We start from the raw sequence: 25,092 nt of genomic DNA on the forward strand, positions 1-25,092 counted from the left end.
TTCATTATCTCATAACGGAAATTTAGGACCTTTTGGGGGACGTTGGAGCGTTTGCTGCTATAGATGCCAGGGTAGGTGCCATTGGGGAAATTGTTGGGAGCTATTCAAACACCAATTGGATTTTAAACTCTAATGCCATGCATTTGTGAGTTATATATACAGATCCCATTGACCCCCAGGATTCTGCATTGACTGCTCCAGATAAAACCATCTGTGTTGCAAGAGGAAAGAGGGGAGTAAATCCACTGGATGCCTTTCCTGTAGGTAATTCCCCTGCTCAAAGTTAGGGACGTCAGGGACATCATTTCACCAAAATGCCGGGGGTAGCGAAAGTGACATCACATGACCCTTGACCTCTGATGACATCATGGGAAGTGATGTCATTTACCACCATCCCCCTGAAGTGACATTACTGTTCCTAAGTACACTACGAAAAATATGGTTACAATATCACTGTAATGTGATATACATTTCATACAAGAATGGATCACCATATGTGTGTATAGGCCCATACTGTCAAATTACTGTGAATGCAAGCAGACGTCCAAGACCAAATGATAATGAAGTGTTATTATATAACAATTACGCTTAAGTGCTTTATATAGAACAAATATACATACAATATCACCCAACCTGTGTTGGTACTAATTTATCAACCTCTGAGTGATGAAAGACTAAATTGGCCTTGCAGAGATTCCAACCTGGAACCTGCAGATAACTCACACATGGCAGCAGCAAGTGCTCAACCCACTAAGCTATCTTACTGGCTATAGTAAAATGAGCAATTACATGTATGAACGTTCACAAAGTCAGAAAGCACATAACACTCTGTAGTGGACACCATTAAACTATTAAGTGAGATTTAACAGCAAGCCAGTTCATCTGCAGCTCGGGGCAAAGTGTTACACCTGTGGAACCCCATGTTTTTTTAAGAGACCTGAACAAGAGAGCCATCCTCTCCAGAAAAAAAGGACCACATGTCACTGGTCAAAGCCCAGGAGCTTCAATTTAAAAAGAAAAGAAAGAAAAACGTATTTTTTTGTCATTTTTTTTTAGGCATAACAAGGGAGACCACAGGGGTAATAAAGGATAGCTCAGGGGTCGCATGTGCAACCCATGGTGACCCCCAAATGACGTCCCTGTGTACAGAGGAGCGTGATTTCACTGACGGGCCCATACAAATTAGTTCATAGTCAGTTATTTATTCCTTCTCTTGCTCTGGTCTCGTAGTTCGAGAGTTCATTACTACTAAAGTGACGAGTGCTTTCCAAATGTCCCCCCTCTTGTGGGTGATGATGGTAGTTTCTGGGTATGCAGCACAGTTTCTGGGCTAGACTATGGAAAAGGGTTAGGCTAGCACTTTGGAACATCACATTCATTATGCATATCTATAGTAGGTAAGGTCCCAGTGCAATCCCCGAATTTGTTTTGGTCCTGAGGACATGCTGGAACCTGTTCAATGCAAAGGAATGAAAAGATGGAACTGCTAAAGATCACACAAAAATAAAATGTTGTAAAAATAAAAGTAAAAAACAAAAACAAAAGTGAACATGAAAAAATAAAAACAAAAATAAAATAAATATAAAAATAAAATAAACTAAAAATAAGGAAAAGTAGTGGATAAGTACAAAGAAAAATAGGACGGTGTAGTTCTTGTCTTTGTTCTCCTCGATCTGTCCTGCGGCTGAAACTTGAAGAACTGTGTCCTTGTCCTTGGTTTGTTCCACGGTGGAAAGTCTTACTGGAATCTCCTAAGGTACTCTCACTGGAAGTTGGATATCTCCACCTGGAGCATTATGCCGTGGAGGAGTGTGCCCATGTGTGGGGTGTTGGCCGGATCTCTAAGAAAGGTGATGACGTCAACATCTGCAGCCCTCCCCACCATTTCCGGATAGTCTGTGACTAGTCTAAGCAGGACGTTGTGTGCCAGCCGGGTGTCCTCGGGGGATAGGGACATTTGTCCTGTTTGGCTGGGTCCTGGTCATGGGCTTTTATTTTGATTTGCACAGTCTCTGCACATTCCTATTGCGTGGATAACCACAAGGTGATTTAGTTTAGTCCACAGCTGATTCAACTTAGCTAGATTTCTTGGGTCTCTGATGAATCAATGTCTACTGGAGGTGGAAGCATTCGTGTCCACCTCGCTGTGCTCGGGTAGCTCGGCGAAGGCTTCCGTGATGACAGTCAGCAGTCGCCTGATCACATTTTTGTTGGCTGGATCTTGAATAAAGTCTGTGACACTGGCTTCTCTCCCTATGAGTGATATATAAGATAACATTGCAAGTTGAAAATAGGTGAATACATCCCACTTGAGACTTCTGCTGGAATGTACCATAAATTCTGTGAACAAAGTCTTGATACTGTTTGCTTCAGGATACTGTGCTACACTCTCAAAAATATTTTGTTTGCTGTCTATCAGAGTCTTGAATCTTTGTATTACTTGGGCATGATGTGCTTTCAAAAGTTTGTTTTATCAATGTTGTTGTGGCTTTGGATGCGCTTCTTTTTACCCTGCAACTGGGATGCACAGAGTGTTCGTTTATGACTTCTATCAATCTTTCACTGGCTTGAGAAAATGTCTTGTTTATAAGCACAATTTAAATCAGTGTTCCTTTTGCCTTTATTATGCTGCTCATGCGTCCTTCTTCCTCGCATGGATCTTGTCTGCACATGCTGAGGTTCTTCCCCGTAGTCTGTGGTTTCTTCTCAGTTGGATGCAGCAGGAGGGCTCTCCCCTATATGAGGTTTAATGTCATTTATGAAGATCCATGCACTTCTACCCTGGAGCTTGACGGCGTAAGGAGTGCAGTCCTCTACGATGAAAGGGCCATTGAATCGTGGCTCATCCCACCTCTTCCTGGTAAAGTTCCTCACGAGCATGTTGTCTCCAGGGAAGATGAGCGGCGCATGTAAACCTTGTGGGGGTCAGCTTCAGCACTTCCTGATGTGTTTTGTGCTGCACTATCCTCTTTTCGCCGTCGCTGCAGCTGGCCTGAAATGACAGAGGTGCTGGATGTCATACAGTTAAGGTACTCCTGCATCTCTGTTCCCAGAACCTCTCTAGTTGGCTGGGCATCACATCTAGCTCTATCTCAGGGGGGGGAGAGGGGTCCTCATCCTTCTGCCTGTAACTATCTTGTGCGGCATAAGATTATGGTCGGAGCCGGGTTGGTTCTGAAGTGCATACAATGCCAGCGGTAGACAGTGCAGCCATCCCTTTCTTAATGTGAGCTTTAACTTGGCTATCCTCTCTTTTAACAGGCCGTTGAGCCGCTCACATATCCCATTTCCCTCCGGGTGATATGCCAACGAGAACTTGTGCTTTATACTAAGTAATAAGCTGATCTGTTCGAAAACTGCGTTAACAAAGTGAGCCCCGTTGTCTGATCTCATTACCTTGCACCCCCCCATCTAGGAAACGCTTCCCTCACTAGAAATTTGGCAGCACAGGTAGCGTTTGGGTGTGTACAGGGACCTGATTCTATCCATCTAGAGAATGGACACACCACCACAATTAAATACCTGTACCCGTTGCATACTTGAATCATGTCGATATAGTCGATATGCAAGTGCTGGAGTGGGCCATTTGGCCGGAGGATAACTCTTCTCATTACTTTTAATGTGTGCCCAGTGGTGAATTACTGGCATATTATGCAGTTCACCATGAAGAACGCAACGTGCTCTGCTAAATTCGGTGTAAGCCAGTCTTCTGCGAACGTTGCAGCGATATTTTCTTTGGACATGTGTATAGGGTAGTGTAGTTGTTCTAATGCTACTTTTAGCAGGGAGACAGGCATTACTGGTTTACCAGTGCTGTCTTGCCTCCACAACCCGTCAAAGGGGTTTAAAGAACACCCTTGACGCTTCCACACATTTTACTCCTCCTGAGGTGCCTCCCCTTGGAGTTCCATTAGCTGAGTCTGCCCCATGTTACTTTAGGCCTCAGGTGTTGCTCGTGCTACCATCATCCTCTCATGGGTACATGCCACCTCCACATCCATGATTGTTTCATGTTTGGATGCCATGCGCTTGGCTTCCGTGTCTGCTTCATGGTTTCCACGTGACACGAAATCTGTCCCCTTGGTGTGGGCGGCACATTTCACGACTGCCATGCCCACTGAGAGCTGTAGTGCTTTTATCAGCCTGTCCAATAAGGCTGCATGTTGCACTGGCGTGCCGTCCGCTCGGATCTAGCCCCTCCTTTTCCAGCATGCTAAGCCTGCGTGCACATAGATGTCACATAGGCAGAGTCACTGTACACCGTTACTTCCTGGTCTGCATGATTCTCAATGGCGAGTATCAGCACCACTAGTTCTGCAGCTTGAGCTGAATAGTGAGATGGTATTCGTGTACTGACGAGTACCTGAAACTCCCCATTTGCCAGGTATTTCACTTCGGCCATGCCCATTTATCTTTGTCCGTCTTCTTGGTCGATTCTTGATGAACGGTCAATTAACACAATTTCACCACCCGCCAGGGCGTTTTTCTTTACCTTGGGGATTTCATCATAGAATTCCTCATAATTCGCACAGTCGTGTATAGGTTCTCCTTCCGTGACTGGCTAAGCTATGAACGTAGCAGGGTTAACAGTTTTACATCAAACTATTTTGATCGATAGGTTGGAGATAATCACCTCATAGGCAGATGCTCTCTGTGATGTCAGCGTGCCCTTTGGCTTCTCTAGTATGGCGAATAACGAGTGCTCGACGTACAATGTCATGGAGCACCCCATCACAATAGATGATGCCTTTTCAATGGCGAACGCAGCAGCAGCTTGATTTTGTTCGCATGGGAAGTGGCCCTTCATGACCGAGCCCGGACTCCCGCTGCAATATGCTAGGGGCTTGTACCCCAGCGAGGTTCGCTGCACGAGCACTGCCGTCATAAAATTACCATTGGTGTGTGAGAACAGGTAGAATTCCTCTGCATAATTAGGAATCCCGAGAACTGGGGTCTTACAAATCGCCCCCTTGAATTCTGCAAACCCCTTTTCCATTGCCTCAGTCCATTCGATGTTTTCCCTTGTCGCCTGGGCCTTCCTTAGTGCCTGAAGCAAGGGCTTGGTATACGAGCTGTAGTCGAAGACCCATGCTCTGACATAGTTGCACAGGCCTAAGAAGCTTTGCATTTGTTTTATCGTGAGAGGTTTAGCTGTGTTCATTATTGCTTCATCGCTTTCTGGGGTTACCTTTTTTCCTTCATGAGAGATTAGCTGGCCTATGTACAGCACCTCTCGCTGACAGTATTGTAACTTTTCCTTATCAACGTTATATCCTTTCTCAGCCAGGATAGTCAATAGCTGGACAGAGTCGTGCCTGCATTGTTCCTCAGTGATGCTGCAGTTCAGAATGTCATCCACATACTGCAAAACAACACTGTCTACTGCAATATTGTTTAGGTCCATCTGCAGGACTCTGTTAAAAATGGATGGAGACTCACAGTACCTCTGTGGCAACCTTGTGCTTTTTAGGCACATTTGTCTGAAAGTAAATGACGTCAGATCTTGAGAGTCATGGTGCAACGGGATTTAGGAAAACGCATTTTTCAGGTCAATCATCGTGAAATATTTTGCCTCATTTGGTATATTGCTCAGAATTGTGGATGGATTAGGAACTAGAGGGAATTTGGCTTCAACTATATTGATTAATGCTCGTAAATCTTGGATTAAATGCCAAGACCCTCCCTTTGATTTCTTGACAGGGTAAATCACTGTGTTGCAAGGTGATTCTGATGTCACTAGAATGCCCTGCTCCATCATGGCGAAAATTGTCTTCGCGATTCCTTCATCTGCCTCTCTGGACATAGGATACTGTCGTGCTCTTGGTAAAATTGCTCCTGGTTTCAGTTTAATTTTCACTTCACCTGCCCCCCTCAGGAGGCCTACGTCATAGGGCCCTGTAGTCCATACCGCGGCAGGCACTTGGGCCATGTCGTCATCAAAGTATTCTGGACGTATCAGCGCCAACATCATTCTCTGTGGCACCTCTCATTTGATCATTTTGACCCAAAATGTGAGACTTACTTCCACCCTCGTCTCTTCCAGGTCAGGGTGTTCTTCGAACAGATCGTCATCAGTGACATCAGTCACTCGATACCCTTCCTCGATGGCGATAATCACACACCATTGTCTGCCTTCATCATCATATCATTCGACTAATACCGCTTTCCCTCGCACTGCGGCAGATTGTACCATTAAGGGAAATACTTGTCCCTCCTCTTCGTGCATAGGTATTCTGGGTCTGAATAGAAACTCATCAGGTGTCCTCATAGTTCTATCTGCGAGGCCTGGCAATCCTGCCATGAGCACCCACATCCCATATGCGAAGACTTCTGGCTCTAACGGTATAGCTCTCATGGCTATGTGCCCTGAGTATGCTCTGATCATTTCGCACACGTTTGAATAATGCATTCCTGGAGTGGAGCACACTATACCGTTCTTGGTAAACAAGATGAAACCCCCTTCCCTTCGGGTAAAATCCTGTGCTACCTTGGTTATTCTGGGATGGGTTAGCTACTGATTGCATGCTTGATTCAGCTGGGCTTGTCAGCATGGCTCCCTCGAGAGCATACTTTGAGAGTTTCTATTGCACCAGCTCTGCTTCCTCGTCCTTACGAGTTGCCTCCTTCTTCCGGTTCTTTTCTTGAAACAATCTGCAGTAGTGTGCAATTGTCAACTGTATTTCGGACCATGGTTTTGCTCTACTCCTACCACTTTTTTGAGCTGCTTCTGCACCGGTTCAGGCAACGCTTGGCATAATATATGGTAGAATACAGAGATAGATTTTGTCCAAGACTCATGCGTTTTGAGCACCCACGCGTCTTGGAAATTCTGGATATAAATCAACAGATCCTCTGGCTCTTTCAATTTCCGAGTCATTATGGCTCCCATATCTGAAGTGTCTGGATATAGCGTTTGCAGCGCTTTCCACACCACTGCTCTACAATTATTAAATGGCGCTCCGTCATGGGAGGTGTCGATTATGGTTACCCTAGGGTAGCCTGCCAGTTTCCATACATCGTCTGCTCTTTCACCAAGTATGGTGATTAGGAGGCCCTTAATGTCCCCTATAGCTAAGGTGACACCCCCGTAATTTTCTCTAACTCATGTATCCCCTTCCCGGCTCCCGATGTCAGCATTCAAAGCTTATTTGTTAGGTTCTCTCGGTCCATGTGTGGCCATGGAATATATTGTGGTCTTGCCCCCCCTTTTTCTAGCAACGGGAATTGGAATGCGCAGTCTTCCTTTTCCTTCCCCATAGCTCCTCTGTCTACCGCGGGGGTAGCATTTCCGCCTTGCCGTCTTCCTGTCAATGTCCTTAATCTGTCTGGATAAGTAGGTGCTGACACCCCCCTCTGACCGTGGGGTGTTCCTTCATGTCGGCCGGACTGCGCGGCAGACTTCGGTGTCTTACTTGTGGACTCGCTAGCATCTGACCATCGTACCCCTCGGTCTCCTTGGTGCCGTTTTTCTCACCGTCTTCCTTCCTCGTGTGCCACATCCTCCATTTCCCCACCGAAGTCAGATCCTGAATACTCCCAGTTTACACAACTCCTTGCATCCATGCCCAATCTCCAGCCTGTCTAGGGACAGTCCCCTGCTTCCACTACTTCGAGTGACATCCTCAGTGTCATATAGCTTAGTGCTCTCCAAGCGCTCATCTTCCCTTCCCCCATCGGATATCTGTTCTAGCCCCATCTCATCGTATATTTTATCAATCGTTTCCCTGATGCTTCTGGTGTCGAAGTCATCTTCAATATTTGTCCCACTTATACCTTGCACCGAGTCACTCGCAGGAAAAAATTCTTCTACGTCTTCCCATTCTACAACAGGATTGGGTTTTTTAACTTCCGGCGCTGGGTATTCAAAATCCTGTGCCCTCCGTCTGCGCTTCCGTTCTGTTTCCTCATCTACTTCCTTGCGCTTCCTCGCTTCTTCTCTAGCTTTGTCTACTCCCTCATCCTTTCGTTTCTACGTTCCTTTGCCCTTCTAATTTCCTCCTCTTCTCACCTTTTCGCCCTCTTCTCACGTACCCTTTGCTCTTCTTCCATCCTTTGCTTAGTCTGTTTGTACCGGTCATAGGCTAACTCTTGTCTGTGATCGGGCTGTTTCTCTTGCTCTTCGTGATATAGTTGTTCTCGCCTTAGCCTATCTTTCTTTCTTGTCCTTTCATCCCTTACATCCATCTCTTTTCTCTCTCTCTCTCTCCTTTGCGTCTCATCAGACCTCTCCCTTGGCCTCATATCATCACTTCCTTTTCCATCCATCTTCAGTAATATCTGACCTCCCATCCATTTGTCTTTCGCGAATGCTACCTCATCAACTCTACCTTCATTTCTCTTAAGTTTATTTCCCTCTTTCTCCTTATCTGGAGGTGCACAACTCTGCACCCAATCGTTTCCTTCATCTTCGCATCTCTCCTTGTCCCTCGGGACCGTGAAGGCAATACTGTTTTTCTGTTCCCTTCCCTTATTGTCGTCACTACTGTATGTAGGCGACTCATATCCGGGGTTGCTATACCCCGTGGCTGCCTTAAGTTCTCTTAGCGGGTAAAGCCCCTCTGTTTTACTCCCTTCAATGACTGGCTCAGGCGGGGCTGGTGGTGCAGTAGGCATCTCACCCCCTTCCGTACATACATTTAGTATTCAGTCTGTAGGTGGTCCTCCACCTTCATTTTTTCAAACATCTTCCACAATTCTAGAACAGCAAGACGTTTCTCTAGCTTCTTGCCTGTATATGTGGCATGTAGGAAGGTCGTCATATGCTGTAAAACAGCCTTAGAAAGGGACCCATTCTGTGGCTAAGGCATGAATATTTTGTGGGCGGTACCCTTAACCCACTCTGTGCTATACATCTTGAGTTTTGGTGCATGCTTGGGTAGCTGCTTGCACAAATGTGCAAGTGGAGTAACTTCCTCCATTTTGATTTTGTCACCAACAATGTTTATACAGTATTGTATCCTTCCAATAGTATGAGCAGGCACCAAATATGCAAGCTCTGATCCAATCTTTTCCCACCAAAATTTATAAGATCAATTTGCTCAGAAAACTATCAATTTGTTGGCGATTCCCTCTTAGTTACAGAATCGCGTAAAGCCAGATTACATTTCACACAATCAATAATACAATTATTTTACATTCGACGTACACCAAAAACACATATGACAAACACTTGACAGACTAGACGGACACCAGCTGGTGATACATATACCTGCCTTCTAATCAATACCCCGTCATGGATTTTAAACTAACTCCTATGATGCGTCTTTAAACGTCACCGTAGTCTATTTGTCCCTTATTACATGGGCTATGAGTTCACGTTTCTTCTGACCGCTGTATTAAAGCACAGGAACAAGGCAAATCCTTACGTTTTTATCTCAGGTGTCCCCCTGGTAATCCTTCATTTTTAACTCAGGTGTCCCCCTGGTACCCTTTGTTTTTCTTATGCTCGAGTCATTATCCACTACATATACAGTCTTTTCTACCTCTAACTATTTTAATTTTTTCTCTGCCACCCACCGTTACCTTTCCCTTACTTGCTCTAATGCCTACAAGACATTTGCCAAAGTAGCGAGTTTGTTGTTTCACTCACCAATCGCATTTTTTCCTCTCTGGAGCTTCGGGATCACCGCCCCTTCCTCTTCCAGCCTTTTAAGGGTTTTCGTCTGATTGGCTGCCCATGGGAATGAGAAAGGTTATGCTTGGAAGGCAGGTTCCTTCAGACCCACTGCAGTTTTTGAAGTTTTACTCTATCATTGTCCACAGGAAGCTTCTCAGTCTACTCAGCCGGAATGGTGAAAGGTCTTGTTATTGCCGAAGGGCCGGAGTTACTTCGTGCCGTCGGTCTAAGGTGTCTTAGCATTATATATTCAATAATGAATGGCCGAAACCATCATCACACTACCAAGTGTACAGAGGAGTGTGATTTCACTGACGGGCCGATAGATCAGTGCGCACCCTCTAGTACTTGTAAGACAAGATAGCTACACCATGTGAGGACTGGGGGTGCAGGATTCACTTACTCCAACACGACTCAATAATGAGGACTCAGTATGTTGGCAAAGAAAAGTCTGTTTAATGACAAGAACATCAAACAGAGAAATAAAAGGAAATCAGCAGCATTGCAATCACCTGTCTCGCTCCGATTTCCTCGAACTTCAGTTGAACAGCAATTCTTATAGGCAAAATTCGTCATCATTGACGTCTAACTCTACACAACTCGACATACAATATAATTGGTGAGGAAAGGTAACTTAAGTATAGGTGCTATATCTGTATATGATAATAGAGCATGCGGATTGGATAATTCTTATCGGGTGGGCGTCTACGCCCATCCCACTACATCACACGTGATTGACGTCACTACAAGTACGACGTCCTATTGGTTCTACTATCTATAGGACTCCAGATAACTTGGTTCATTGTGATTGGGCAGGTTACACCCCTAGACATAAATCCCCATTTTAATTAGCGGCATGCAGAATGGACACCCATGTGCCTGGTGTCCCAAGTTTCACCCTGCATCCCTTCCATCAATCAGTATACTAGGGCTATGTGTCAATTAGTTGGCTGGGTATGGCCTCTAAACGGTAGCCTCTTATCGGGAAAAGTTATGGCATTCTTGGGTCCTGGATGACATCAGGTGGTGGTACTTCTTCGTGCCTGGCTGGTCACGTGTTAGTTCACCATGAATCTGCTTCAGTTTCCAGCTTTTAGTGCATTAAATTCTGTTTCAGCCCTGCCACCTGCATGGGCCCCCCCTTATCTTGACCTTCATGGGGCAGGCTGGTATGCTCTGAAGTTTGAGTCTTGTTAACTGACGCTCTCCTCCCTTCCTCTGGATGACCTTGATTTCTTAGGTATGAGACGCTCTTTGTTGAGTTTTGATTCCGCTCCTTCTCCTGCCTCTGGCTAGATTACGAAACTTGGCCTGTCAGGCCTCTGGCAACCTGGGTACATTTCTGCTTTTACAAAATGGAGTCGCACTTGTAGAATGTGCCTTATTGAGGTAGATATATAGTTGGTGCTTGCCGCTCTAATCTTCTACTAAGCATTGCAAGCAGTATTGTTTCTTTAGCCTCTTGCGTTTCAAGCCTATTTACACACGTTTAACAGGCCAGTTGCTCCCATCTTGTCTCGTAGCAACGTCTCCTCATGTTTTAACATCGTCTCTTCTCTGTGTCCATTACATTTATTTTCGTAGTTACTCGAACTGGCGTGCTTGTCTTTGATAGCCGCTTTTGTTCATTCACAAGTCGGTTCAGGCCCTTGTGTCATTTCCACTGGCCTTCCATTAGGGCTCTTTGGGTCTCTTCATGGACTGTCTGTAGGTACTCTTCGTTTCGTATCAGCGGCTGGTACGGCTGTCTGATGGGGTACCGTGCTGCCCAGGGTTGTCTGGTTATGGGTGCTTCAACAGGTATGGATCTTCTGATGTATACTGTGCAGAGTCCAGGGCAGCTCTTTGTTGATTCATTTGCTCCTCATATTTCACATACCTTGGCGAGTATGCTCCTGGTACCTCGAGCTGAGGGGATGGGGTGCAGGCCATATCCGGGACCTCCTCTACACCTGTTCAAAGTGATGGTAAAAATGATATGATTCAATCTCTGTTCGGGACGCATGTCCTGGCAGGGGCTTGTAAAATTCCACCCCCTTCCTGTATCTTTGTGTGAAGGCAGGGCTGATAGCATGGCCCCCCTTTCTAGGGGGAAGGTGTGTGTGCATGACCGTGTACTGTTCCATGCCTGCGCTATAGTCCAGGAAATATTTGTAGAAACAATTAAGGCTTCTGACATAGTGCAGGAGTGGGGTGTACCAAACGTCCCTATTGTTGACGACCTGAAGTTACGTTTTAATCTGTTGATAGATTTTCAGGATCAGTTATCTGTCAACTTTAAGGAGCCAAACAGTGTGACTGAGCTATCATACATACCCACCCAAGCTGCTACTGGCCAGCCCCCATGTTGTATTGGCAGAGTTTCCTTAAATCTGGTGGAGGAGCCCACCCCAACTAATTATAACTGATCCTCTATATCTGATATATCCATTTCAAATCGTTTTGAAGTACTGGATGATGTAGTACTGACACAGGATGAGAAGGCTGAGTGGGAATCGGCGGGCAAGAAAAGGGGGGTGGAAGGAGGGGGAAAGGCTAATTGTTCAATTGAGGTGCAATCCAACCTCACTGAGATTATGCCCTTGAGCACACCTAGCTGTAATACGCGTACTAGTATTGATTGTGCCTGTACTGCCTGCAGTACATGGAAACCTTTTGAGTTAATTGACACTTTGAGTAGTATCATTAAGGAAGAACTTAACATGAAGATACAAGTAGTAAAATTGGCTAAGGCCACCAAGGTTGGGCAAACACAATGAGTGGCACCAGGTTCAGACCTGGGCACCATAGCCCTGAAGTTGTCAAAAATATCCCCATTGAGTGTGGTTACTGAGCTGTATGATGCCACTAATGTATAGTCTGTTGTGTTGAGGAAGGTAACAGGGAAGGAAAGGCCTCCTTCAGAGGAGGTGACCCCCCAGGAACTCAGGTCCTGGTTTGTCAACTGCTGGGGCAGTTGATCATACTATTAAGCACTGTGATTATCGCATTTTACTACCCACATTAGCCATCCCGACCGATAACGTCGTTAGGAATAGAGGTACAGCTTTTAACTCCAACAGCTACTGGGTGACTCCTAGGTACATGTCCCATGTGCATGAAAGTGCTGGTACCTGAACAGTCTCATGGTGGCGTCCAATGTGGGGTGGTGGAAAGGTTGTGAATATGTATGATGTCCCAAGGTTGGATGTTAGTTGTATTGAAAACCAAACATCAAAGGTAAACAAAACCATCCACTCGTTGCGTCATGTTAGAGGGTATAAGTCTGTGATTAGGGAGGATATCCTTTATTGTGTGAGAGGCAGGATGCCCCTGGGAGAACAGGACTTCATTTGGATCACTTTTTCAACCCAAGCTTAGTTGAGGGTCTTCTGTCAATCAAGTCACAATTTTATCCCCCAGTGAGCACTAGTATGTCCTGCCAATCTGGTGCACCAGTGATTAATTGTAATACAACAAATCTAACTTACGGGATGAGTCAGTTGCCTGGGGAATCAAATGAAATGGGGGTGGACTAGATGGGGTGGATTACCTGTCTAGATCAATGACCATAAACACCACCCTTATAGTCCAAGATCCACCTAAGATGGTGGGGTGTCAACATAATGAGAACTTGAAGGTGCTGACATGGAATGTGACAGGGGTTAACAGATTGCTGGACGATCCAGACTGGGTTAGATTCATTCATGGATTTGATTTACTATGTTTCCAGGAAACATGGACATTGGATTCCTTTGTGTTTTTAGAGTTTTAGTTTGTTGTGTACAAATGCAACCAAGGGTCCCAGTGGTAGACCTAACAGGGGGGAGGGGGATGGCAATTTTGATTAATCCAGCTAAGGATCTCACAGTCAAAGTGATTCCATCTGGTTCTGTTGCATTAATTTTTAACATCTATAACAAATTGCAGGGAGCGCTCCATTAGAAAGTCTTAAGGCTATGTGAAATATAATCAAGGACTTTGAGAGTTCCAACAAATATCCCACCATTAATTGTACTTTAATGTACAATTTGAACCCGTGGAACTGCTTGGTGGTCTATGGGATGATCAGGATGTGGCAAATGGGATTCTTGCGTTGGTGTCATCTAAACGAATAGGGTCCACACTGGGGCCATCGAGGTTGCCAGGCTGATGTATGAGGCAGGTTAGCATTCATGCAAAGGGAGGATTTCTCCGTATAAGCCTGCAGAAACTATCCATGTGGGACATTAGGGCAGCTCTAAAATTGACTATGTTTTGATTGGCTTGGCTGACTCAGGCTTGGTAAATAGTTTGGAGGTAATACAATGCAGTAATAGCAAATGTTAGCCAGTAAGCAGCGTTCTGAATTCAGAGTGGGGAGGTACCATAAAATCGGAGACAAGAGGGCAGGGAGTTCAATCACCACCACAGGCCAATCACAACGGGTGATCAAATGGTCATCTCTGGTGCTTAATGAGATCAAGCCAAGCATCTATGCAAGTTTTGACCTTTATCTCGTGGGTATATGTTTGGCTGGCCGTTCTTCTACTAGCATAGGAAACTATGCTAGTAGAAGAACGGCCTCCACTCATTCCCCTCATCCACTCGTTCCCCTCAGGAGTAGGAGCAGGAGCTCCGGACCTCTGCGGCTGCAGCTGGTCACAGCATCCTCCAACAGCCCCGCGAGGTATGCTAACCTCCTATAGCATTTGCATGTTAGCATTATTTTAGGGTTATTCTTAGCGCTCTCAGCGCGGTAGCCACGACATTTCTTGCAGCATAGAACCCTCGGTTCTCTGCAAGGCACTCGCGCCGCACACCTTGTGTTGTGCTTTATTTCTGGACATTCGAACTGCACGGCCATTCAAACACACAAGGTGTTTGTACATCCAAGATGGCGGCCTGTGTTTCCTGGATGTTTGTCCAAGGCCAGCCTCCCCTCCTGTGAGCAGCCTCCTGCTGATTGGGCCGTGCCCCATCTTCCTGAGCCCACCGGAAGCCGGCAGGCATAGCCGTCCCTTCCTGGTAAGGCCCTGAGGGCAAGGCCAACAACTGTCCAGAGACTGTCCTGAGCTGGCCAGAGCCCAGGGCCATACCCCCTACATGTATCCTATGAGGTAGTGAGTAAACCATTCCTGTCTTACCTACTCTACATGCACCCTTCTCACCCTATCTACTCAATCAGCTCCCGTATTAGCAGTAACGCACCAGTAATGTGCTCCAGGCATTATATCGGTCAGTAAGGCTGTTTAAACATTCGCAACAGTGTGCCACCATACTTGGACCTTTGTACACCCTGTGGACATCCCTACTATGCTCTCGCCACTTGGGCAAGTCACACTTATTTGGTCACTGTCAATACACTTGCAACTGTGTCCCTGGCACTGTTAACATATTGCACTTTTGGCGCCCCGTGCTAAAATCGCATCTAGGCATCTTTGGTTTATATATTGAAGTTGTGCTCGCTTGCAATTGTAATGTACTGCCTTTTGGCACTCTGTGCTAAAATCGAACCTAGGTGTCCTTGGATTAGGCATTGAAATTGTGCCCACCTGCATTCTTAACTTATAGCCTTTGGCTCCCTTTGCTACAATTGAATCCAGGTACGTAGGTATCTGTCCTGCCCTGTACATATTAGTTTAATTGTGCTGCCTTGTGATGCCCTGTGTTGATTCAAATCTAGGTGTTGCCATGTGTATTGTATTGTGCCTCCTGCCTGTATTATAGATGACTAAACTTAGATGTCGCCCTGTGCACTCCTGCTTAATTGTGCCCCCTGAACCAAATAGGCATACTAGCCCTGACTAAAAACTGTCAAACCCTGATGCCAAGCATTAGCATAATTGTATCTCAGGCCCGACTGGGCTAGCCCAATTTACCTGTCACTGTGTCCTTTTACCAAACATGCGTACCTTCCAGACCTGCCTCCTATTTACATCTTGGTCCCTAGCCTGGACTATTCTAACCATCACCACAATAATGGCCCTCACCAACCTCACCCCTGCAACCTGCAAGAGAGAAACTTGCGACTTAGAGCTAGGCTACCACGAATGTATGACATCAAAAATAAAAGAACTAGTCCACCTGTACCTACACGTACCACTACCGCCATTAAGCCTAACTTCCTAGCCTCAGCGATGACAAACCGTTCCGAACCACAAGGTGACCTATACTACAAACAGAGGAGACCGAACTACCTTAATCCTGGATCGGCTAAAGATACCACTACTACTCCTACATTATCAGGAGCCCTTATTAATGCTAGGTCAGTTATAGCACACAACACTGAAATAGCTGATATACTGGCTATGGATAACTTAGATATCCTTGCTGTTTCTGAAACCTGGCTCCATGATGCGGCCGGCCCGGCCCTCATGACTGCCATACCGGACAACTACAATATCTTAAGAGTCGACCGGCCTAACACTAGAGGAGGCGGCCTGGCCCTCATAACCAAAACTCAGCTAGCTGCTAGACTCACCCCACACCCAGCAGTCACATCATGCGAACTTCTCTTAGCTAAAATACCTATCTCAAACAATAGCACACTAACAATACTTCTAGTGTACAGACCACCAGGCCCCTTAGGCAATTTCGAGGAAGACCTATCTAGTCTCCTCACGAACAGCATTAAAGACACCACCCAGCTCCTCTTACTAGGTGATTTCAACCTGGGCTTTAATGACGCTGAAGACAAACAAGCCCAATCCATCCAATCCATTTTAGTCAATCACAACATTACCCAAAACGTCCTAGCTCCTACACACACAAAAGGACGCACACTAGACTGGATAGCTAACCATAACTGCGACATCACCATCTCTAGTATTCTACCGCAAATATGGACGGACCACCATCTCATATGCTTTACAGCCAGCATTGAGCCACCCAAACTTAATAAGAATAAAATAGCACCTCCCATTCCAACGAGAAGCAAAAAAGAAATCACGGCTGAAAAATTACTCCCATTACTCCTACCAGCTCTCACCACCAGCTCCATTGAATCCAACCCTAGCGAGTTAGTTGAGTCATTTAACAATTCTATGACCAAAGCGCTAGACTTGATTGCCCCTATCAAACTTCATAAAAGTAAACGCGAAGCTCATCTCAACTCCTGGTTCACTCCCCAACTCAAAAAAATGTGCATCCAAAAACGCAAACTCCAAGCTATCTGGAGGCATACCCCCTCTGTCGACAACAAAACTACACTTGCCAACTTTGCCAAAAGTTACAAGAAGGAAATAATTAAAACGAAAAAAGATTCATTCAATGAGAGAATCCGTAAAGCCAACTCGAATACCAAAGAGCTCTTCACTATTCTCTGAGAATTGGAAAATCTAATTGTCAATATAGATAATGTCCCCAAGGACAAATCCTGGTGCACGAGCATCCAAAATGCCCTAGCAAATAAAATTACAACCCTTCAATCCAAAATCGCTAAGAAAAAAGCCTCCCTGAGCCCTAGCGAAAATCATAACACCCAACGGAAAGAAATACCGGGCGCATCCACCCAAACCAACTGTGAACCCTTCAGATTTACTAATATCTCCATATTGGAAACTGAAAAGTCATTCTATCTCTTAAACCATCAAACTGCCAAGGCGAAAGCTGCCCTGCACAAATCATCAAGGACGTTGCCAGAGATTTAGCACCCTTCATCTCGAAACTTATCAACGCCTCCTTCAATACGAGCACGGTACCCACCAACCTTAAAGAATCGTGGGTACTGCCCCTACTCAAAAAACAGACACTTGACCCAGCTATCCCCACTAATTATAGGCCCATTACTACGGTCCCATTTCTCCTTAAAATCATCGATAGAGTAGCCTACCTCCAAATCCAAAATTACTTGGAGACACACCAACTATTAGAATCACGGCAATCTGGCTTCAGACCACTTCACGGTACTGAAACGGCCCTTATCGACCTCAAGACACAAATCGACGAGTTGAAGGACAAAGGTACTGCAGCTATGCTCCTCCTCCTTGACCTATCAGCGGCCTTTGACCTGGTGGATCATGCAGTATTATGCAACCACTTAGCGTCCGCCGCCCACTTCTCAAGTGAAGCTATAGCATGGGTACAGTCCTTCCTAGCTAACCGTACGATGAGAGTGTTCTCCCCCATAGCGGCAGCGGACCCAATCCATATCACTTGTGGTGTACCACAAGGCTCATGTGTCTCCCCAACAATGTATAATATATTTACTAAGCCACTCTTCGACAAACTTGACAGATTAGGGGTACCCTACACTAATTATGTGGACGATACGCAGATTCTCATACCACTATCTGGCAACTTTGTCGAAGACACAGCTCTAGTAAACAAAATTTACCTCCTCATTCAGGCATGGATGGCCTCCCACGGCCTCTGTCTAAATGACAACAAAACAGAGCTACTGATCTTGGGCTCCGTTCCAACCTAAAAAAACTGAGTCCCAATTACAGCAACTTCAACATAGATGGCAAAATAATCAAGGTGGCATCTGAGGTAAAAACTCTAGGCTTTTACCTTGATTCCACTCTATCCCTCAAAAAACAAGTTAATTCCTTGGCATCGTCTACAGCGTACACCTGTAAATTAATCAGGACCTGCAGACCGTACCTCTCCAAAACTAACCGCATCACACTAGCTAACGCATTAGTAATGTCCAAGCTGGACTATTGCAGTGCCCTCTATGTAGGAGCCAATAAAACTATAATAAATAAAATACAAATCCTTCAAAATAACGCTCTTAGGGCAGCCCTTGACATACCCCGCAGAGAACATATATCCAACATCAGGAAAGACCACCACTGGCTCAAAATCAGCGACAGAATCCTCCTCAAGACACTGTCGCTCACCCACAAAGGGCTCAAAAACTCAGCACCCCCCTACATTTCGGCCAAACAGACCAGAAAATGGTCCAGACACCACACTAGGGTTACGAACCACCTCCTGCTAGAAACCTGAAGTGGGAAAATGGAAAAACAGACTCCCCTCTTTCCCCTCTCGCGCCTGGCCTAAAGGTTCACGGCCCAAGCACCTGCCACGAGAAGAGTTTGCCCATCTACCAGACGACCAGATACCCTGGTACAGGAACATACGGATGTGTCCATCTGCCTGCCCAGCAGCCCGCCCTGCCCATGCCGATGCCTGCGGCATGGATCAACTGGACTAAAACTATACGTCGTTAGAGATGCCATGACGACCTAGCCAACGGATAGCACACCTGTGCCAACATACACACTGGACACTCCCGCACCAATCTACATGAAGAATATACTCAGTGATATGACGTAGGCGACAGACATACTCACGGACGTGCATCTTTATTATTTTCCATATAGGCTTTCAGAAATGCAGAAACGCAAGACGCATCATGAACTCATCTAAAGAGCTTGCTTACGCTTCTCCTACACTTAGGTGCTGTAATGAGAATTATAACAAAGACACGATACTGGTCATAAGACAATATGAGACTATAACCTAAAGCGCCTGTGCACCAGACGGTTCCACCTATATACTAGGCCTGAGTAGGCCGCAAGCAAGAGCTCTCGTGGACGATTAACAGAACAAGAATCAGGTTGCTGATCCTGCAGAATGAGCCTGGGGAAAGCAGACAGCCAAGGTCGTAATGTTGCAAACCCACAATCCAAAAGCAGACCATCAAGGGCACGATGTTGCAACCTTGCACGCCGCGCACCAACATCAAAGTCGCACCTGCAATCAAACCAGACACACAGTGGAAAAACAATATTAATTGTGCAGAGTTCTGCCTCAAACACGGTCTCATCCCACGTGACCAAGCCGAACCTGACGAGATGCCAAACCCAGGAGGAAGGAGGCGTCTGGATCCCTCGTTACAAGACACAGGCAGATACACTTGAAAGGATCAATGGACATCTGCAACGGTGGGAGTAGTCAGCCGTCCAGCTCATGAATAAGTCTTCACATTGTCTGCATGTACCAATTGTGAAACATTGTTGCAAATTGCAGGTACACCGAGAGCTGGGAAAAGTGATGGTCCCAGGCTGGGAAGCTCACGGGCGCACCAATCAGAACATGGGGCTCTTATCACTGACGCCATTAACATCAACCAACCATTAGGAGTCTTCATGTAACAATTCTCATGTATCTAATTGTAGGGACAACCCAGATATATCACCTGACTAACCCTTGGCCACTCATATTATTCTCTATACGTATGCTATACTAACCCTACCACTCGAGCAACCAATTAAGAGTGGCGATAGGTTTTTTGTTAATTTTCTAAAGTGACGCAGGTAGCGCGTCATACTACAGTAAAAAGGGCCTGCGAGCCCCACGATTGTGTGTGTGTCAGGTCAGACGCGTATGATCCTTGACCCATCCCTGCCGTTTGTGTTTAATAAACAGCAGAGTCACATTGCTTCTTGTGTGTGTCTCATACTCTATCTCCTTTGGGATATACGGGAGGAGTTGGGGCCTCCCTGCCCGGAGGTCTGCGGGCGGCCCGGCCGACCCCGGCAGTATTTCCCCCGACAAGCTGGAGGCACTGCTGAGATCTGTTTAAGATCGGCATTTTTACTTTTACTTTTTCCAGGCACTCCATTTGCGAGAAGGCCCGGCGGCGCGGCCCCCTCTGCCGTCGCCCCCTTCTGAGGACTACAGGACCGTCGCGGAACTGCGAGAAGACCGGACAGCGCAATCCGAATATTGGCCCTCGGGAGCCGGTTGAGAAGTATCCCGCCCGCTGTTGGCGAGTGTCCAGACGTGGTCCAGACGAGGGGAGGTGGCGAGCCGCTTGGAGGGGTGCAAGCAGTCGAGCGGCCCCGCATCAGGAGAACTTGGTGAGCATGCCACGCACAACAAACAATGTGAAATTGTGAGGGAGTGGGGAAGAATTAAATACGGGAGGTGGGAGGTGTTGCACAGGTGAACGGCGAAGGTTTGATAGTTTAGTGTTAGAAATAGAATGAATGATAGTTGAACAAGCGCAAGAGCAGTTGGCAACGTAACGCGAGAGAAGGGGCGGAGCACGAAAACATCACGTGCGGCCGCTCGTAGAAACTGATTGGCCTAGGTCGCGACTACGTGTAAGGGTGTGTGTGTGTGTGTGGTTTCCTACGATTTGGCATTTATTGATCAATGAGTAGATGAGGATCCCTATTGTTCGAGCAAGACACTCGATAGGTAGATGACGTTTCCCTGTAGGCGGTAGCTAGTTAAGTTGCCTAAATACGGAAGATAATTGGCTGATTAAGCCCTCCTGTCGAGGGGCGTATCACACGCGAGGCGACGCAGCGTGCGCAGTCCGATTATAGTGTTGATTTGATTACCTTGTTCCAGGAGTGACAGGAAGACAGCTGTGGGGTTAACGGGGGTAGATTGCAGGTGTATTCTGGATTTAAAGAGTATATGAAGAACTTACCAGTAGCTCTACGTGATCGGTGACGTCACCAATAGGGTTTTCATAGGATATCGCAAACACAAGGCATCCTCGTTGTGAGAGTGTTGAGGAAGAGAACGGTGGTAAGGGAGTAGAAACGGAGATAAACGGTAAAACGAGTTGATCGAGAAAAGGCAAAGCGGGGAACGTGGCTGCGCACAGAGAACGCCGGCCATGGCAAGTGTAGAAGGGGGAGGAGCACGTGAAAACAGGACGACTGCATAAGCACGTAATAAGGGGTACGCAGCCGCAGGGGGCTACGTGCGCCTCGGCCGCAGGGGGCCGTAAGGGTGTTGTATAAAGGAAGAAGGGCAGAGGAAAATGTACAAATGTAACATACTATATTTTTATAAATTCCCTTAAGCAGACTATCGTAAGTCCCCAAACTTACGGGGCCAGGTAACGATATAAGGCTGTATATTGTAAACTACTAAGTGGGATAAACTGACACCAGATTAAGGGAGGGTAGCGAGTGGAGCGCTACTATGTCATACGGAACAGGATCGGGAGGGTGGGGGAACACCCTCACCACGCCACTACAATACATATGCACAACACTGCCACCCCATAGGGAGAAACTGATTAAGTATAGCATAGAATGGACCCAGGGGACGGATAACAAAATGCTAACACCGTGGCCGCCTAACGGTAGCTTCGATCCATATGCCCAACATTCACTATTAAATCATCTGCACAATACATATAAAGGGAAGAAGTTGGCAAACCACATGGAGGTGTTTAACTTATGGAGGATGTTCCAGGGGTCCCGACCAGGACCAAATGGAATATTCACTATGGGGGAAATACCAGAAGAAACAGAGATTAAGGAGGAAGAAGAGAATGGGAAACAGGGGTATGAGGACCCAAAGAACATGGGGAACAGAGGTGAGGGAGGAGAAAAGAATAATAAAGCAGATGAAATAAAAAAGGAACCGAGCAATGATATACCCATAGTAGCGGGAGTAAAAACAGAGGGAGGGGGGTTGTACCCTTTAAGAGAATTGGGAGAAATAGAAAGAGGACAGTTAAGGGCGGCTGAGGGATACTCGAACCCGGCATATAGCCCTCCACCATATGTAGCTCATAGGAAAATGCCAGCAGGGGAAGGGAGGACTGGAGAAGACCAGACTGTGGAGATAGGAAATGATGAATGGGTAGCTGCACAGATATTATTAAAATTACGAGGTTCATTAACGGGAGAAGAGAGGGAGGTAGTGAAGAAAACAGATGAGGATAATACCAGGGAGAGTGAATTGAGGGGGGAAGAGCTGTTAAGACAAAAGGAAGAGATTTTGGAGGAACGATTAGCAAAACTAAGGGATGAACAGAATTAATTGACCAAGCAGCTTGAGAGGGAAGAGAGAGAGAGAGCGAGGAAAAGGAAAGAAGGTAAGAACAAATTGGAAAAAATAAGGGAACGAACTGAGGAGCAAAGGGAGAAGCTGACAGGGTAAAAGCAGCAGCAGAAAAGGTATCAAGAGTAGTACTGCGGGAAAAGAAAAGGGAAGAAGAAGAAAAAGAAAAAGAAATGGCAATATGGAGGAGGAGGTTACTATCAGAATCAACTAAGAAATACGAAGAAGAGAGGGTGATGGAGAGTATAGTAGAAAAAGAAAGGGCGAAATGGGAGAGGGAGAAAGAGGATGAGAGAATATTAGAACAGATGAGAAGTGACGTGATGGAGGAGTTGAAAAGGAAGAGGGAGGAAAATAATAAGGAGATGGAGGAAAGGTATGAAGGAGAAAGAGGAGATAGGGGAAGAGAGAGTGGAAGATGGGGGAATATATATTATGACACAGAAGTAGCAACAACATCAGCACAAAGGGGAGCGGTTGACAAAAGAGAAAGAGGAGAACTGGACCTAATAGATTTACAAACGGTAACGATCAGGGGGAAAAAGACCGAGTGGGGGGTGCCGTTTATAAATAGCTTTTGTAGTGAGGAAGAGAGAGTGGAAAGTGAAGGGAGGAAGAGTGAAAGGGAAAGCTTAGATAAACTATACATCACCCGGACCAATATGGACTCACCATGGATCAGTAGGAGAAAGGATGAGATGGAGAGAAGTGAGTTGGAAAGACAGGAGTAGAGGAAAGACGGGCAAATGAGGACGCAACATCCCCATCCCCATCACCCCCATCACGACCTCCCCTATCGCACACTACAGGCTCAACCACCTCACGTTTGTTACGCAAAATAAAACTAGCTCCCTTCACAGACAAACTGACACCCTATACATGGCGGCTTAGAGACCTCCCTAGTAGCAGGCAGGAAAGAGGTGTACACATGCCTACATTAAATACAGAGGAAGATGGAAGAAGGGGAAGAGATGGAGAAGAAAGAGGTATGAGCAGGGGAAATACAAACGAAAGTGTAAATGCGGAAGAAAGAGAAGAGGAGGAAGGGTGTGAGGACTCAATATTATGGAACACAAAGGGTGAAACGGAACATAATTTAATGCCACTGTTGGAGAGAGGTGGGGTTAGACCACAGTATGTTCCTTGGAAGCATACCGATAAAGAAAATATCAAATGTAGGCTCCCATCATTAAGTGGAGGTGCGGGTAAATGGATATATGAAATGGAAAAACACACCGCAGGACAGAAGCTAGCAGTAGGAGATGTAAAGGGCCTTTTAATATCAATATTAGGGGATAGAGCGGATGACATATGGAAAAGAGCGGGATTTCATGGGGTAACAATAACAAATACATCGCACGATGGGGCACCGTTCGCAAACTGCAGACATGCACTATGGCCAGGCATTGAGGGTACAGTACCCAGACACCTCAGATATAGGAGCAATTACATCTCGCAAAATGCATGAGAACGAAGATCCTGTTGATTATATTCAGGAAATCCAAGAGAAGTGGCGCATGGAAACTAGAGAACAATGGGATAAAACACCAGCAATATTTTACCATATACTGGTACAAGGGCTCCCGGAAGGAGTTCAGAAACAACTAAAGAAAGTAGTGGGAATGGAAGCAAAACCATGGCCCGAAATACAACTGACTATAGTGCATCATTGTAGGACATGGCAAGGAAAAATGAAACAAAAGGAAGAGGACAGGAAAACGGAAGAGGCTAAACTAGTACAGAAAAAGCTTACTAAGTACACAATGGAAGGGGCACTAATAACTACACCTCCAACAATGACCCAAAGCCCCACACAATTAGTGGCTGCACAAGATTCCTCACAAATACCACCTTCACAGATTACAACACAACAGGTGCCGCCACTCCAATCATACACGCCCAACATGGGAGGAGGATACCCAATGCAAGAAGCTGGATATTACAATTATAACAGGGGGGGAGGAGGACTTATGAGGGGGAGAGGGTACGGATATGGTACCCAACCGCAGGTGGGAGGATTTAGAAATTCCTATCCCACAGGGCAACCAGTATACCAGGACAACACAGGGAGCTTTCCATGGCAGAATAGGGAACCACCGGTGTGTTGGAGCTGTGAACTATTGGGGCACATGTCACGCACATGTAGAGTTAGACCAGGAACACCATTATGGAGTAATCAGGGACAACCACGGCCCGCACAAGTACAGCAAGGCATACCACAATAACCATGGAGAAAGCATCAACAATAACCATGGGGTGCCCGACTACACTATTTGTGGAACATGCACTTTTTGCAATATTGAATAAACCTAAATCCACCCTAACCACGCAAAGGGCATCAGGTTATGAGATCATTCTATCCAGAGCTGAACTATCAATTGTTAGATGTAGCACGGTCAACCCTGCAAGGTTCCTAGCAGAAGTAATTGAGGAGGGAGACTATGCCCATGACTGTACTGAAACAACTGAAATGTACTCATGTACTAGAAAAGTTGAGGAAAACGCACTAGAGGGGGGTGAGCTGTTATTTATTGATGGGTCATCAACCATCGATCAGGGGGATGGTGTAAGGAGGACTGGGGCAGCAGTGGTGAAAATGATGGAGGTACCGGTGTGTGTGGCAGTGAAATGTGTACAATTACCACAGCATTACTCCGCTCAAGCAGCTGAACTGGTCGCACTGATCTTGGCGTTGAAGGAAAGCTTTGACAAACGAGTGACTATATATTCCGACAGCGCATATGTTACAT

This window comes from Ambystoma mexicanum, chromosome 5p, assembly GCF_040938575.1.
Source record: "Ambystoma mexicanum isolate Mex_15411 chromosome 5p, UKY_AmexF1_1, whole genome shotgun sequence".
NCBI lineage: Eukaryota > Metazoa > Chordata > Amphibia > Caudata > Ambystomatidae > Ambystoma > Ambystoma mexicanum.